The sequence below is a fragment of the Mustela erminea genome, chromosome 4 (assembly GCF_009829155.1).
Source record: "Mustela erminea isolate mMusErm1 chromosome 4, mMusErm1.Pri, whole genome shotgun sequence".
Taxonomy (NCBI): domain Eukaryota; kingdom Metazoa; phylum Chordata; class Mammalia; order Carnivora; family Mustelidae; genus Mustela; species Mustela erminea.
Genome location: NC_045617.1, coordinates 99,681,012 through 99,692,070, shown reverse-complemented (window position 1 = coordinate 99,692,070; position 11,059 = coordinate 99,681,012).

The following is an 11,059-nucleotide window of genomic DNA, read 5'->3' as shown; positions in this document are numbered from 1 at the left end:
ATTCTCCGGCCACACTGGAGAATAAAGCTGTACAAGAAACAAGTTTATGGAACAAGTTAAACCACTGAGCCCCTTAAGCTATCAGCATACTAACTATAGATAATTTTTGTCCTTGCAGGATCTTTGGTAACATAAACTTCATTTTTAATAAATTAGTTTGGCCACAACTAACAAAACCTATGTGAGGGTGGCTATGACATCTTTTAGTTTGGTATAAATATAATATATTCTTGTACACTTGAGCAGCCTATAGTATCTTATAAATTTTGAAAGGGAGAAAGGTGATTTATTGTGGATCACAGGTCATAAGTGGGGCAAATAGGCATAATTCCTGATGTACAATAGTAGATGTGTCTCCCATTGAGATTCTAGAAGTTTTGTGAAGTGGAGGACCTAAGGCTTGGAATGAAATAGGAATCAATCAGTTGTAACATTTTATCTTGGAAGAATAAGGAGAGATTGAAACGAAAGGGTTCTTCAGCCTTCAGAGCTTGGTAAGAGATTGTCCACAGACTTGGCAGTGGCTTTCTAGACATGAGAGTGAAGACATGTTAGCGCCGGATAAATCATTTAAAATGACCATGTAACATATTTTCCATATTGTTTATCTGAAGATTCCGAAAACACACCCGTCGAGGCTTACCAGGTTCCCGGGTGCGTCGCTGTTCTATCTTCTGCCTCAACAGTTAGGTCAATAAATAAAGACGGTATGAATTTAGAATCCTGGGATTTCTGGCATGGCAAATTGATAAGGAGGGTGGAACATAAGGGTGGGAGAAATTGGTGGGGTCCTATCCTGGAACATCTCTCACGGACAACTGAAAGACATGGAGGTCTAGAGAATTAAAATAACGTGTGTCCTGTTTCGTGTGCTGGAGCCATTGCTCCTAGAAATGTGACGGTTTGTCCATGTTTCCCAGCTGGAAAACGATGTCATTTCTAATGTGTTTTGAGCTTACATTTAGTTACACTTCCAGCCTCAGGATCCAACTCCGGACCTCCTTTTATTTTTCTGAAAGAAAAGGACATATAATTTTTGTAATGTGTATTTTGTAATCGCCAAGTCCTGCGATTAAATAAAAGCATCAATTCAATCCATCAGAGCAGGAGCAACTTCCCCAGCTGCTGAAGAGATAAGCTGTCTTTTTCTGAATGGGCCAGATTCCTGAAGTGCTAGTCTCGAGGAAGCAAGACTTTAATGTAGTCTGTCCGCTTTGAGTTAGACTCTTGGTGCTTCGCTCTTGTCCCTGGTGCACTAGTTGCTTTAAGTGACTTTGACTGAGTTTCATGTTTACTTCTTCTGGTGTAAGACTGGTTAAGTATAGAAAGTCGGTGATGGTGCAGATTAATATAATTCAAATCAGTGATTCGACGGTAGTGGGGTTTTAGGAGCGAAGAGGTGTAACTGGGGAAAGAAGGAAGTGAAAATGTACTAAATGGTTCCTATTTAAGCCAGAGCAGCAATTATAGTAAATATATTTTACAAACATGCATGTAACTAGAGGCTTCCCTGGAAATACGTGAGTGTTAAAAGGCCAATTTTTTGCTGGTTATCTTGGCCAAATATCTTCAGAAATTGATCCAAGACACTAGACAAACTGGAATCACTTCATTTTTTTCCCCCGAGTTACAAAGAAACATGTTTATGTAATCTTCTTTAAAGGACTCTTCTGCATTCTCTTTTGAACGAATGTTCTCTGAATGAGCTCCGTCCTCATCCGAGCCACTGATGAATACGATTTCTAGCACAAGACAGCATTACAAGGAATTATTTTTCAGTATGTCTCTTCATACCAGTAAAAACTACAGCATAATTACCTCAACACTCCTCTGTGGTAATTATAAGAACTAAAGATTCTAAAATATTAAAGATTTACCCTCTAGCACATTCAGAGGGTAAAGACCACCTAAATTTCCCTCCCAGAGAATTTGGGATAAAAATACTTGTCTTGGACACTCCTTTAAAAAACAAACAAACAAAAAACCTTTGTATTTATTCAGCAAATCCTGGCGAAACAAAACAAATTCTTTCTTTAAAACATTCTGGTATTATATAAGGAACAACAAACTAAAATGTATGTGTATCTGTATCCTTACCACTATCAATAAAGCTGTATTCAGTGAGAGCTTAGTCAATGATCAGATGTGGGTGGTTTTGAAGTGTCCTTTGTGTGATGGTTGGGGTGCTTGGTTTTCTCCTCCAGTTAGTTTTCATGATGATTCACCTCAGCAAAACACAACAACAACAAAAGAGATGACAAATAATTGAAGGGTTGTTCCAACAGCTTGCAGACTAGTAAAAGAAAAATGTATAAAACGTCAGTAGTGACTTGCTTGTGGCTCAGACAAAAGCCTACGTTTGGTCTCTCTCGGCCCTGACCATTTAGAAATCACAGATAAAGTGTGGTGGTCTCTAGCCTTATTCCCGCCCTGACCACAGCTGCGCGGTCACGGACTCGGGTTCGTCATCATTGCGATGAAGCTACATTTTCGGAAATGAAATCGTGCTGGTGTCCCGGCAAACTCTCACTGCCTTACTCTTCCACCTCGCCTTCCAGATGAGCAAAGGAAGCGTAACCCACATAAGATGCTCAATCTTCGATCTGATCTAGCAGTTAAAGAGTAACACTCAGTTGAGGTGGTCCTTTCCAGAAAATTCAAAATGGCAGCAATTACTTTTTCTTAAACTTCTCCAAGCTCTGTTATCATGAAAAGAGACTAGAAAGCCCCCACACAGAAACAAGCTGGTGCCACATTCCCAGTTTTGAGCATACCTGCAGGAGCCCCAGAGTTTCCTTGAGTTCTCTTTGAACTCCCACATCTAGAACTCCAAGCTTCCCCACGGGTCTGCACTCCCTCCCACGTTCACATACTAGTCTGTCTGTCCAGTTCACAGCACGTGTGAAATTATTTAATGACACGAAGGACATCTAAGGTACTCTAGGATGTAGCAAAGGAATAACCATTTTGCACCTACTGTGTTTGGCAAATTTGATAGAAAGACTAGAGACAAAAAGATATCCAAACCCACCTCTACTCTTTTTCCTCATCTGGGTGATAAAGAAGTGCATTAGGAAGTCCACTTCAGGAAAGGGGACAGGCCTGGATGGAGAGAGGAAATCCAACCCATGCCCTCTAGAAATACTCTGCTCAGCCCCTCTTTTTTTTTTTTTTTTTAAAGATTTTATCTATTTTATTTGACAGAGAGATAGATCATAAGTAGGCAGAGAGGCAGGCAGAGACAGAGGGGGAAGCAGGCTCCCCGCTGAGCAGAGAGCCTGATAAGGGGCTTGATCCCAGGACACTGAGATCACGACCCGAGCCGAAGGCAGCGGCTTAATCCACTGAGCCACCCAGGCGCCCCTCAGCCCCTCTTGTTTTCCTTTCCAGCCACATTCACAAGTTGGGCTATGAACATAGGTGTGTGATAAATTATTCCTTAGCCAATGCCAGTCTTCCACCCTGTTTCAGGCCAGACTTGCTCCTTAAAGAGTGGTGAGGAAGGGAGGCACTTTTCCCTAACCTTTGGACAAATGCAGTAGCTTCTGGTTAGCCAGCCCAAGATCCTATAGTGCTTCTTTTCTTATCCCTTTCAGGGAAGCACCTTTAAAAGTCAGCCTGACTCATCTTGGAGAAATGACCATTCAGGTTTTGCCTCAATATTCAGTTGTAACTATAAAAGCAATGTTCAAGAAAGACCTTTTATTTTTTTAAGACTGTATTCATTTATTTGTTAGAGAGAGAGAGAGAGCACAAGCAGGGGGAGCTGTAGGCAGAGGGAGAAGCAGGTTCCCTGCTGAGCAGGGAGCCCGATATGGGACTCACTCCGAGGACCTTGGGATCATGACCTGAACTAAAGGCAGACATGTAACCAACTGAACCACTCAGGCGTCACCAAAAAAGGCTTTGAAAATGACTATTTCTCTCATTCAGATGGGGTGATATGTCAAAATGGAAGAAACAAGACCGTAATTTCATAACAAACATGTCTCTGTACCCCGCCACCACCATCTCAATCCGTACCCACAAGAGGGAAGTGCCCCATGATATGAATGGAGGACTTGTGTCCTCCATTCATATCATGGAGGACTGGCTGGTTTTGCTTTGTGCTCACATTTAGGTTATCCCTGTAGGCTCTCCATTCAGAAATTCTTTTTCCGTCTTGGAGACATCACTACCATCAATTAGAGGGGGAAACTGAGTGGGATCTATTTTTGGTGAGCCAGATATGAAGTGACTTAGGTCAATTCTGCCTACATCACTACATCACAGAAGTAGGCATCTGGCCGTACCTAGAAGCAAGGGAGCTGGAGAAGAAGACTTCAGGGGAGCCCAAGAGGAAGAAGAAAGGATTTCATATAGCATCATCTCTGCACATTGAATGATTACATTTTGGAAACCACTGCTCCCAGCTTCCTTCCTCATTGCCCACAGAGCAAAGAGCTTCCCAGGCCAACTGCCTCCCCTTAGTCTCTGGATCCACGTTCTCCTCTTTCCTTTTCCTGGCTCATAAGACTTGTTCTGAAGTCCTCTAGTGTGTCTTGCCTTTTCCCTTCTGAAGGCCAAGCCCGAACAACTCTTGCGGCCTTTTTTCAATTCAGGGCCCCCACAGGTCTACACAAACTTCAGTTTACTTCATGCTTTTCTAAGTTTATTTAAGTAATCTCTATCCTTGATGTGGGGCTCAAACCCAGGACCCCGAGATTGAGTCACACATTCTTCTGACTGAGTCAGCCAGGTGCCTTGCGTTATTGCTTTTTTTTTTTTAAAGACTGTATTTATTTATTTGACAGACAGAAATCACAAGTAGGCAGAGCAGCAGGCAGAGAGAGAGGGGGAAGCAGGCTCCCTGCCGAGCAGAGAGCCCAATGAGGGGCTTGATCCCAGAACCCTGGGATCATGCATTACTGTATTCAGTAAGCCTTGACTGTTGGTATAAATCTGGTTCCCGCAAACCATCAAGGAAATCCGTCCAATATCAGAATCACCCCCTCCTCCCTCCTTGGGTCTCCCTGTCCCAGGGCCCTGGGATCATGAAATGAGCCCAGACAGATGCTTATTAATCGACTGAGCCCCCCAGGGCTCCCCATTTCTTTAAATATTTCTTGAGGGCGGCCACATTCCTGGCCACATGGAGAAACCTGAAAAGTTGAGAGCCTACCCATTAACACCCAGAGGACTTCTTCCAATTCAGGAATAAGAGCTAGAAGTAGGGACTCAGCAGGGCACTCGCAGCCCAAACCCTGGCCCCCTTCAGAACCTCCAGACCTGCCTCCATCTGTGGTTCTGTCATTTCTTTCAAAGTTAACGATACTGAGGACAAGGTAGAGTCCTGGGTGATAGACAGTAAGGCTCTGGGCCTGAGGCGACCAGAGATAGTAGGAGAATGAGATGTTGTATTACAAAGACAAAAAGGGGCAAATGCAGGGATGCCTGGGTGGCTCAGTCGGTTAAGCCACTGCCTTCGGCTCAGGTCAGGATCCCAGGGTCCTGGGATTGACTCCCGCATCGGGATCCTTCCTCAGTAGGGAGCCTGCTTCTCTCTCCGCCTCTGCCTGCCACTCTGCCTGCTTGTGTGCTCTCTCTCTCTCTCTGACAAATAAATAAATAATCTTAAAAAAAAAAGTGGTAAATGCAGCTGTAAGGGGGATCTGCTTGTTGTTCTTCAGAGACACAACACGGAGGCACACTTCTGAAGGCGATGTGGTGGACCACAGACCAGCCCCACGCACACTTGGGAGCTGCGCTCTGAGGGTGACAGGGCCACTGGAAGAGAGTCTCCCAGGAATGCTTCCATTGAAGGGAGACAGACCGGCTCCATAAAAAACCATGAAATATGAAGACACATCAGCTCCCCCTTGATTTCTCCTGAATTTTCCCAGTTGAAATCCAGCTCAGCAAGTGAGTACCTTTGGTGAAGACCTCTGCCCTTGCCTCCACTGACCAAACCGAAAAGAGAGAGGGAGACTGCAGGGCTGGGAGGGCCCTGGGATCACTGTGGGCAGACCACAGTTCTGGGCTGCAGAAGGAAACTTGAAACCAGAAGAGTGAGGCTCCCCCGTCTGGGGGCGGTGGCAGGGAGCCCTTTACTGTCGGGTGTGCCACCCTTAAGCCCTGACATGCAGGGACTGGGGTCTGGAGCAGCACTGCTTTGATGCCTCCCAGGTTTGCTGCTGGAGTTTTGCTGCAGGTTTGCAGGGAGAGCTGAGAGAGGCCAGTGCTCACAGGCTGGTCTTCTCTGGCTGCATCAGCCCTTTCCGTTCTGCACCGGGTCCCTTTGCTGCCCCACCCCCTCTCCTTGCGCCATACAAACCGTTTCTTTATACACTTTCTCTTTCCCTGGGCAGGGCAAAGTTAGACAGCCCTGTTGTACAAAACCTGGCTTCCCCCTCTCCCTGTCCCACTAGTGGTCTGTCCTGGATGGAGGCGGGGGTTTAAGAGTCAGATGTGGAACAGTCTGCAGGGTTCTGTGCCAGTAGTGGCTAAGGGCACCGGCCAACCAGAGGTGGCGCTGCGGTACCCTTTGGAGGGTTGGAGGGCCTGCCGGCTGGCTGGCACAACAATGACCTTCCAGCAGTCCGGAGCAGCTGTGCTGGGATCAGCCAGGGCTGTCGGGAAGCTGGAGACAATGCACAGTTCTCTCTGGGTCTCCTGGTGATTCTGGTATTTGCTTTCTATAATAAAGAGCCCGTGTACTTTAAAGAGGAGGAAAAGAGCTAGGCAAAAGCTTTTCTGTGCCGGCTGGAAGAATATGGTGAAGTCGGTGACGCCTGGACTCCTTACAAGACTCGGAAGGACCCGAGTCACCTCTAGCCAGGGTGATTCCTCAGTGTTGCAATCATCGTGCCTGCCTTCAAGGACAGACGTGTGGCCACTTGCAAATGAATCAAAATTCCCCCAGTCCTTCAAAACTCACATCAGAAATGTCTTAAAGGCTCTTGATTTCATCTCAGTCATGATCTCAGGATCCTGAGCTGGAGCTCTGCATCAGAGGCTGGTGAAATCTGGAGCAGAGAAACCGGCCAAGTTAACCCCTCTCCAACCTGCAGAACTCAAAAGGCAATAAATGTGTGTTGTTTTAAGGCACTCAGTTGGACGGGTGATGTGTTCAGCAACAGAAGAAAACTAAAGTCTCTGCTGTTCAATGAGCAGCCCTGGCACAGGCCCAAGAGAATCGGGACATCCCCTGATCAGCAGGTCCCTAGGGGAAGAGCAGAGTTAAGCTGGGAGGACTCAGGAAACCTGGGTCACATGCAGGTTTGATTCAACTTTCAAAGCACCTGACCCCTGAGTGTCCACAGCCAATGGTGATATGCCTGTGTTCCCCCTCTTTAAAAGTCATTTTGATGGACCTCTTTTTCCTTTAACTACTATTATTTGATTGATGCTACATTTACTGTTAGTGAGGGCTGACAGAATGATGATCCGTAAGGTAGTGTTTTTCAGATATAGATGTTGTTCTATCATTCTTCTGCAGGCCCTGTAGACTATATACGATGAATTATATTTTGCTCAAAGAAAAATGTCCATTATTACTTAAATGATCATTGAACTTTGACACGACCAAATGGAGACATTCAGAAGAATAACAACCATTTCTTTACCCTCTGAGCTGCTATTAGAAATCAGTAGACATTGGGCAACCTGGGTGGCTCAGTCAGTGAAGCATCTGCCTTCAGCTCAGGTCATGATCCCAGGGTCCTGGGATTGAGTCCTGCATCAGGCTCCTTGCTGAGCTGGGTGCCTGCCTCTCCCTCTGCCTGCCTCTCCCCTCTGTTTGTGCTCTCTCTGTCTCTCTGACAAATAAATAGTGTATTTTTTAAAAAAATAAAAGTAACTTAATATTACCTCAAAATGGTTTGACTGGTTTTAAAATAACACATACACACAACCCCAAATGGCAGTACCATCCCCAGCTAAACTTAGTAATGTTTTTATTATTAATTCATAGGTTAGGGGATTTGTCATTTTGCAACCATTTGTTTCTTATTTTTCTATTTCTTTTTAATTTTATTTCATTTTTTATCTTCCTTTCCTGTTTATTTTTTTTAAGGTTTTATTTACTTATTTGACAGAGAGAGATCACAAGTAGGCAGAGAGGCAGGCAGAGAGAGAGGAAGGGAAGCAGGGTCCCTGCTGAGCAGAGAGCCCGACGAGGGCCTCGATCCCAGGACCCTGGGATCATGACCTCCTTACTATTTTTAAATGTTTCTGAATTTTAGGCAGTCAAAATAAATTTTCCTTTTAGGAAAAAAATAAAGATCCTTCTTGAACATTTCCTATGTCTAGAAACCTGCTAGGTGCTGGAGACCCAAGATGGCTTGCCCTTGTCTTACTGTCCCCTGGGGTGGGGGTGGGGGGACCAGGAGGAGGAGTCTGGAGAGGCAGACATGCACATGAACTATTGCTGTGTGACAAGATATGTGTAATTACAGGGGTAAGAATGCAGCCTTATGGGATTGCTACAAGGGTAACAGATTCTTATCCAGAAGGGTCAAAGTAAAAGAGGCAAGCTTGGAGCTGAATTTTAAGAAGATTTTGGAATTCAGTGTCACTGTGGATTACATACTCTGTTCAAAGATCTTATCAAGTCTATGTGTGCTCTAGTCTGTCTTGAATTTTGCCAAGAAATTTAGCAAGGGTTGACCCCAAAATGCCTCTTCTATTGTCTCTGGAAAGTAGTCTAAACTGAGAGTTGGAAGACAGGATTTTTATCCCTAGACCCAGCATGTACTAAACAAATGGTTTGGGTCTCAGTTTTTGTAAAAATTGCAATTAATCATAACCATCCTGCTTACATCATAGGGCAATTATAAAGATTGAATTAGACCATGTATATGAAAACACCAAGTCACTCTAAAATTTATCAAGGTCACACCATTTCTATTCTGAGTTGCTGGTGACCAATGTTAATTACTACTACGTATTAAAAGAGACAGTAACCAAAGTAACAAAAATGTTTGATGCCTTAGAGTTTCATCGCACCTTTCCTCTGAAGCTTGGCAGCTCTGTTCCCTCCTTAGGCCTTCTAATATCTTGCCAGGATGAGCTGCGGCCTGCGTCATTACTCCACACTTGCAGAAGAATGGGGAAGAAGAAGTAGGAGGCCCCAGATCCACAGGCAGAATCAAGACTTGAGCCCCAGGTCTCGCCTTCGGACCATTTCCTGGTACACGCAGCACACAGAGGAAGAGACAGGCATGACCGTGGTGCCTTCTCACAAATTATTTCAATAGAGGGTGCCTGGGTGGCTCAGTCATTAAGCATCTGCTTTGGGCTGGGGTCATATCTCAGGGTCCTGAGATCACAGCCCACACAGGGCTCCCTGCTCAGTGGAGAGCCTGCTTCTCCGTCTCCCCCTCCCTCTGCTTGTATTCTGTCTTTTGCTCGCTCTCTCTGTCAAATAAATAAAATCTTAAAAAAAATAAATTTCAACAAATAATATTTTTAAAAAATTATTTCAAGTCGCCCAGAACAGATAAAGATATATCTATTCCAATTACAGATGCTCAGCTGTAAAATTCGTTCTCTTCAAAATTCAACTGGAATTTTTAATAAATAAATAAATAAATAATGCCTTTAAATTTTAAAAGGAGAAAGCCCTACCTGACTCCCTCTCCTCCTTGTCCACCAAGCTCCACCCATTCAAGGCACGGAAGACACTTCCTCCATCTCCAGGGGGAAACTCCCCAGCCCTAAGCTCAGCTGCAGTGCTGTTCGTTCCCCCATTCCAGCTGCTGGAAATATCCCCCTCTCTCGAAATCCCTGGGCTTAGACTAGTGGGTGAGAACCTAGGCTCCCAAGGCCGTCTATCTGCGTCCGAATCCCAGCAGCTGTCTTCCTCTGGTCCCTTATCTGTCAGTGAGACATTGGTGGCAACACTAAAAAAGAACAACAAAAAGCATGGTCATTACAGGGTTATTGAAAACGTTAACAAGGAGCGTCTGCATGGCGCAAATGGTTAAGCATCTTGACTCTTGACTTCAGTTTGGGTCATGATCTCGGGTTCGTGAGAATGAGCCCCATGTCGAGCTGTTGGGCTCTGCACTGGGGGTGGAACTCGCTTAAGATTTTCTCCCCCTCTCCCACTGTCCCTCCCTGCCCCCACGCCCGCTCCACTGCACCTGTACACACACACTCTCTCTCTCAAAAAAACATAATAATAATGGTAAGACATGTAGAGCATTAATGACACATGGCAATATCCAATAAATATTCGCTGTCCAGTTCTCATCTGTTCCTTTACAGGTTTTTCATCTGCACCCAGGTAGCCAGTTCTCTGGGGATAGGAACCGATTCAGAGCACCCCTTGCCTAGGTCAGAAGAGAACATCCCAGCTCTGCCATTTATGAGCTCTGTGGGCTTAGCCTGTCATTTAATTTCTGTGTCTCAGCCCCTCCTCTGCAAAATGGGGAGAAGATGAAAATTAAAGGCAATAATGCATATCTATATCTTAGCCATTATTTGGTGTTTAAGAGTCTAAATTATATTAAAGAGTTAAGGCTCTGATGTCACCATGTTTCTCAGACCGTATTTTCTGAACTGTACAGCTGAAATCACAGATCAAAATTGGGAGGGGGAGAGAGAGAAAGAGAGAAAATGCAATGTGAGAATGCTCAGAGCTGGAAGGCAGTCGTATGAGATGTACTCTCCTCAAGAGACAAGAAGCCCCCAACTCTGCCATTGGAAGAGGGCTACCACCTCCTCCCTGATGAAGGGGAGAAGGAGGAGGAGATGGGGGAGAGCAGAGCAAGGAGGGGAGAAAGTCAGGGAACAAGTAAGGTGAACAGGAGTGGCGGCAGAGGGAAAGAGGAGAAGGGAGAAGAGACAGAGACAGGAGAGGACAAGGAGACGAGAGAGATTTATAAATAAAAAAGGCCGAACCTCATGGCCATGAGTTGGAGTTAAACAACCCCTAGAGGTGCGGACATTTCCGGGGATGGTTGTTTGTTCTAACAACAGAAGTTCGGGTGTGGTAGATACCATAGAATGCGTGAGATGGCCCCACAACTAAGTAGTCCCACATCCTACTTAACTGTCACATTAATTCAAGTAGGTG